We start from the raw sequence: 6,938 nt of genomic DNA, 5'->3' as shown, positions 1-6,938 counted from the left end.
ATTGTAATGGGGTACACATTCCACCCACACTCGCTCCGGGCTCGCAAGATCCTCAGCGCTTGAGGCCCCGAGGGAGAGAAAGTATCTTTCTCCCAGGGCCCAGCTCTGCCCAGCTGCCGTGCCCTCCTCTGCCCCATCAGGCACCACGGCTGTGCTCTGCCCGGCTGCCTCCTGAGCCCACCCGGCTGGGAGAAGCCAGACAGCCAAGCAGGACTGCAGAGTGGGCGAGGGAGGAGCCTGAAGAGGAAGCAAGGCCAGGCGTGCACGCAGGAGGCCAGCTCTGGCCTCAGGCGAATACGCCTTAGCATCCACCCAGAGGACGAGGACCGGGAGTCCCCCGGCCCTGGTCCCCTGCTCTTCCCCCTGCACTCACGGGAGCTGTCGGTGCTGTGTCTCCCTGTCAGGTGTGAGGTGGACACTGCTCCCTGTGCGTGGGTTTTGTTACCAGAACTTGGACATAAGTTCAGAGCGGGACCTTGAGATTTTTAAAGTCTCGTTTTATTATTCTACTAGAGGCCCGGTGCATGAATTTGTGCACCCGTGGGGTCCCTCAGCCTGGCCTGCGGGATTGGGCTGAAACCTGAAACCGGCTCTCTGACATCCCCCGAGGGGTCCTGGATTGCGAGAGGGCACAGGCCAGGCTGAGGAACCCCACCGGTGAACAATCGGGCTGGGGAGGGACTGCAGGAGGGCTCCAGGGTGTGTCTGGCCCATCTCGCTCAGTCCCCATCGGCCAGACCCTACCAGTCGGAGCCATCTGCCTTCTGGTGGCCAGTGCACATCATAGTGAGCGGTTGAGCAGCCTTAGCATATCATTAGCATATTACGCTCTGATTGATTGAATGGACAACTTGACGACCAGACACTTAGCATATTAGGCTTTTATTATATCGGATTATTTCTTGTATGTTCATTATAGACAATTTTAGAAAATGCAAAAAACTAAGGAAAAAATTCACTCTGAAAGGTTGCTACAGCTGGTAGGTGGCGTATTCTTTTTACCTGGGTGAGCTTAAGCTGTTTGTATAACTTGGCACCTGCTTTTCCCCCTAAAAATCTTAACTTCCTCAGGTTGCTGCCTTGCTGACCTGCGTGGAGCTGGCCTGGAGCTCCTTGGTCCCGAGTGGAGCCTGGGCCTCGGGACAGGCTGCCGCCCAGCTGGGCTGAGCTCTCCCAGGAGGGCCAGGGGACGCTCCCAGGGGGAGAGAAAGATGGGCAAGGAGCCAGGCAGGTCCTGACTCTCAGACAACCCAACTGTTGCAACCCCAACACTTCTTCAAGACCCCCCCCCCCCCATCCTGTGCACACAACATCCTGTGCGTGCAACAGCCAGCAACAGCCCCACGGTTTGGCTGCTGCCTGACTGCACTGCTCCTGACGCAGCTGTCGGTGAAGCGGGAAGCGGAGGCACATCAGCCCGGGCCGGTTTCCTCTCGCTGGCTGGCTGGTGGTCCCCAGCAGAATATCAAGTCCCTTTGCTGGTGCGTCTGCTTCTTGGGGCCCCCCTGCCTCGCCTGGAAGGACTTGTGAGGCAGCTTCTGAGTGTCCCACGGTCTCCTGGCCCCACCGCGGTGAGTGCCGAGCAGTGGCTCTGCTCCTACCCCAGCCCAGTTACAAAACGCCCACTGTTTACCCCGGCGGGGCGCTGAGCGGTCCCCAGGGCTCTTCCCTCCGTGTGGAAAGCCACGCTCAGGAGTTTAGGCTCAGAAATGATTCGCTGGCGTGGTTCCCTGTTGCTCTTACAGTCCGTGGTGCGGTCACACCATTCTGTAAGGGAAGTGACTTCTCACCCCATAGGTCACAATAGCTCTCCAGAGTGAGAGCTGGTGGAGGTGGGGGTGGGAGAGGGAGTGGGGAAGGGCGGGGGAAGACCTGGGTGGGGGCGAAGGGGGGGTCTCAGCCAGTCATTCCCCCAGAAAGCCGGCTACTCGCCCGCGCCACCTAGTGACTGGGAGAGGTATGACTGGGCGCTTTGGGCAGCGGAAAAGATAAGGGAGCGGGAGCGTTGGCCGTGGGTGGGCCTGGAGGACAGTCCTCCGGCAAGAGGCCGCCGATGGACACGGCACAGGCCTGTCACCAAGGAGGTGAGGCCTGAGGAAACCTAGGAATTTCCATTAAAACTGAGCATTTTACTGAGAAGGAAAGAAGGGAGTTAGGGATGGCAGTTCCTCACAATATTAAGCATAGAGTTGCCCTATGACCCAGTAAACACCAAAAAGAATTGAAAGCGGGGAATCGGATACTTGTCCACCCCTGTTCATGTAGTCACAGTCGCCAAAAGGTGGGAGCAACCCCGGTGTCCCTGGACAGATGAGTGGGTAAGCAACGTGCGGTCCATCCGACAAACAGTATGATTCGGCCAAAGAAGGGAGGAAACTGACACAGGCTGCAAGGTGGGTGAGCCAGAGGGGGCGGGGAGGGTCGGAGGGGCCTGCCGGCCCGGGCTGCGGTGGGCAGGCTGAAGAAAGCGTGTCTCCAGTAATATTTGTGGAAGTGTTTGGTTTGCTTGGTGTTGAGGAATGAATTGTAACTTTCATTCTCGGTGATCTGTGCTGAGGATTATGGGAATTCGGGGTATGGGAGGGGGGTGTGGAAGGGACCTTATGATGCAACGGATGAAGCCGCCCGCGCTGCTCTCATGGACCGCAGGGCCGCGCGGGGAATTGTCCCTTGAGTCTGCCCTCCCTGAGCAGATCCAGGCTGTTTAATTGTAGCCGAAACAAAAATAAATGCTTAGAGTAGGAGCGCCAGGGGCTCTCCGTGATTATATGCGTGAACCTCAGGGTTGGGGTTCTGGGCATCTATTGTGAATGTCCAGGAGCCGCCTCTGCTATTTCCAGTTCCAGAGAATGTTCCAGATGGGAAGGGAGCTGGTGATGGGCGTCCGAAGAGGCGGGTTCACTGTGGAGTCGGCCTTGGCAGGAGCCTGGGTGTTCTGTTTTAAATTGGGAGGAGCTGTTCTGGAATCCTCACGGGCCCTGGGTGGGAGGGGGTAGTTAAGTGCTCCTCTCCTCAGCAGGTAGAGTCTGTGTTTGTGGGGTGGTGGGGGAGTGCAGTCAGAGCAACCCCAGGCAGTGGGATGGCTTCTGCCGGCTTCCGAGCTGCCCAGAGTGACTAAGCACAGTGCATGGACATAGCAGCTAAGAATGTCGCCGCCCACCTCCCAAACTTTCCAAGGAAGCAGTGGCCCAGCTGAGGCCGTCTGAACAAAACGGAGGCGCCCCAGTGTGTGTGCAGCCAGAGCTGGGCTTCCCTGGAAGAGAACGCTGTCTGCGACCGTCTCCGTTCCTTGTCCACAGACAGACAGACAGACAGATCCTCTGGTGGGCGTCTGTGGCTCAAGCCCGGGCACTTCCACTGGGCCAGGCCCCGCCCGCCCACACCAGGTGGCACCAGTTAGCCATGACCTGGCAGGTCAGCTATCCCAGGACAACAGGCCACTTAGAACCCGTCAGCCTGGGGTCCTCGTCCATAAAGAGGGCTCGGTCCCGCCCAGGCAGCCGCCCAGGCCACCATGAAAGCCTGTGAACAGCCAAGTGTGGCTTCAGTTGCTACCGGCCACCCTGGCAGTGCCCCCTCACGGTCTGTCCTCTGAGGCCTTTTACAAATCCTCACCTAAGGCTCTGTGGTTTTCTAAAATTGATGGAGAGGGAGGGAGAGAGAAACATGGATGCCCACGCCCCTAAGGAACGGAGCGGCGGCCTGTGGTGTACAGGCCGGTGCTCCCACCCGCCAGGGCCTCCTCGGGGCTCCCGCGATGGAAGGGCGGTGGGTGCTGTGGGTGGACACACACTGCATTTGAAGATTTAGTGAGAAGGGGCGGTTGAAATATCTCAATAACTTAATACTGAATATGGGTCAAAATGACAATATTTTGAAAAATATTTGATTGAATAAAATATATTATTAAATTAAAAAAAATAAGGTCGTGAAAAGTAGTAGCAAAATGACTGAGCCCGGCGACTTCAGGGTTGGAGGCAGAGCCTAAGGGTGTGGGTCCACCGGTCACAGCCAATGCTGCGGGATGCAGGCGGGCCGCACCGAGCCGGAGGCACCGCCCAGCGCCCCTGCGCCCGCCTCCCCCTGGGGACACCCCGAGTGCGCCTGGCCCCCAGCACCGCCCCGTAGGACCAAGTGTTTCACAGTCAGTAAACAGGGTCTTTTCAGGTTCCGGTCAGTAATAATAAACCCTAAAACAGTGATGGCGAGCCTATGACACGCGTGTCAGAGGTGACACGCGAACTCATCTTTTGGTTGATTTTTCTTTGTTAAATGGCATTTAAATATATAAAATAAATATCAAAAATATATGTCTTTGTTTTACGATGGTTGCAAATATCAAAAAATTTCTATAGGTGACACAGCACCAGAGTTAAGTTAGGGTTTTTCAAAATGCTGACACACCGAGCTCAAAAGGTTCGCCATCACTGCCCTAAAACCACTCCTACCAGCAGCCAGGACAGTCCAACGGGCAGCCCTTGCCTGGGAGGAAACGGCATTTCTCCCCCGGAGGCGGGAGGGGCAGCGCGGGCCGGACGATGTGCAGCGAGTGGGGCGGACACCTCCCACGCCTCGGTTAGAACGCGGACTTAACGCGGTTGCTGGTACTCAGCTCTTTTTGGCTCCTGCCATGTGCCGGGGCTCCAAGTGCTTTCCAGGTTCTCAACCCTGGGGGCTCCCTGGAGGAGGAAACCGAAGCTCAGAAACCTGAAATCCAGTAAGTGGAGGGCTGTGTTAGAACAGAGAGAGAGAGAGAGAGAGAGTGAGTCATTACTTCTTGGTTTCCAGAAACCTTCCCCTCTAAAACCGAGGTCTGCACAGTGCAATTCCTGGAAAAATGAATGTCCTGGTCTTGGCTTTATGTATTTGGCCAGGAAGGGACTCAGGATCTTCTCAGCTCTCTTGACTTTCCTGTCGCTGCACCTGCTTCTTAGTTACCGGATTTACTAAATCAGGAAAAAACCAGCCTTAGAGGCTCAGAGACCCCACTGAGCAGGGGCGCTTGCGCTTTTGGGAGAGTCTGGCCTGGTGGGGGTGAAGCTGAGGCCGAGGCCAGCCCAGGCTGAGCTGGAGTCCTAGGCAGCTCCTCTGTGTCCTCCCTCCCCGCCCTCCATGGCCCTTCCCCGCCCTCCTGGCTGGCCCCACTCCTCCCATGTAGTAGCTGCCCTGGCCCACTGCCCATGACACTTCCATCTGCCCTGGACCCTTACCGCCTCGGGCCTCCTCACCCCTCATGCAGGAGACCCTCCTGAGGTCCACCCTGCGCTCGCGCCCCCCCCCCCCCCCACACACACACAGTGACTCCTGCTCAGAAGTGCCCTGGGCCCCTCAGGGGCAGCCCTCAGCTGCCAGGCCTGCGGCCCTTGATGGAACCCCTCCTGACACATCCCTCCCCTCCCTGCTCACCCACAATGACCTCCATCCGGGAATCTGCTTCTCTCCTCGCCCTCCAGAGTCCATCCCTTCCCCCCAAGCCCGGGAACTCCTAACCGTGCTCCCCAAGGCTCCTCAGAAATGTCCCGCCTTCAGGGGGCACTGCCTGGCCACCCCCCCTCCCTCCCAGGCCACCGTCGTCCCTTATTTCTGTTTCTGTCCCGACTGGCGGTCAGGTCTGTCTTCTCCGGGAACCCGGGCACCCAGCACAGGTCTGCCCAGTGCCCGATGCGGGAGGGACGGGTGTGTGTTCCGGTGCCTGGGACAGCCCTTGGCCTGCGTCTCCCGCACGGTCTCTGTCCCTGTGCAGGAGCTTGGGGAGGACGGTGATGTCCCGTGTTAGAGGACGGACGGCTTCCCACACTGCCCGCTGCTTCTGGCTGAGGTCAGACTGGACCCCACGCTGCTCGGCCACGCTGCCCGGGGTCGCTAACAACCTCAGGGGGGCTGGGGAGGCTGGAGGCGGCCTGAGATGGATGCAGAGGATTAGAACGCTGGCCCCCCGGGGCCTGGTGCACAGGGATCAGGGAGGGGATAGGGTCGTCCATGTGGGTCTCTGACCAGGAGGACCAGGTGGTGGCAGCGCCATGGACCCCGACTGTGAAAAGCCGATTTTGCTTTTTTAAAAGTGTCCCTTCAGGGGGGTTGCTAACCGCGGTGCTTTACGTACGGGTTAGGTTTCATCAGCAGGCTCTGAGTTCTGTGTTTCATGCCTTATTTGGGGAGGCCCAGAGGCAGGGTTGTGTCATAGGCTCCGTGTGCTGTCTTTGGCCATTAAAGGCACAATCTGTAAACCCGGCACATAAAGATGGCACTCCCTCAGCTTCCAGACGACGCAACGACGAACCCTGTGGCTGATGTCTTCCTTCATTTTTTTCTTTTATTTCTCCCCCTGAATTTCCCCAGGGGACAGCCCTCCGGAGAATTCCTTAGGGGTGAGGAGACCTGTGTTTCTGCTCGCTCACTGTCGGGCCTGGAGGTGCCTGGAGAATATCTCCACTGTTTTACGTGTCTACCACCCTGCGGCCTCCTCCTTGCGCCCCCACGTGTTTTCTTTCTTGCATTCTTTTTTTCTTTTAAAGAATCATTCATTGATTTTTAGAAGGAGGAGAAGGGAGAGAGAAAGAGAATCACTGATGTGAGAGTGAAACATTGATTAGCGGCCTCCCTACCGTGGATGGAGCCCGGAACCTGGGCGCGTGTCCTGACCAGGCACTGAACCGGCGACCTCTGGGTGCCTGGGCTGACACCCAACCAACTGAGGCACACCGGCCAGGGCTGTTTTTAATTTGTTTAGTTAATTGATTTGATTTTTCTGGTGTGGTTTTTAAAATTAATTAAGTTTTAATCCTCACCCAAGTACTAGTACATGCTTAGAGAAGGGGGGCGGGGGGAGAGAGAAGGAGAGAAACATCGACCAATTGCCTTCCTTACGTGCCCCGACAGGCGATTGAACCTGCACCCCAGGCATGTGACCTGACCGGGAATAGAACCAGCAACTTTTC

This window comes from Myotis myotis, unplaced genomic scaffold (genome assembly GCF_014108235.1).
Source record: "Myotis myotis isolate mMyoMyo1 unplaced genomic scaffold, mMyoMyo1.p scaffold_m19_p_3, whole genome shotgun sequence".
NCBI classification, from domain to species: domain Eukaryota; kingdom Metazoa; phylum Chordata; class Mammalia; order Chiroptera; family Vespertilionidae; genus Myotis; species Myotis myotis.
This window is presented reverse-complemented; position numbering follows the sequence as displayed.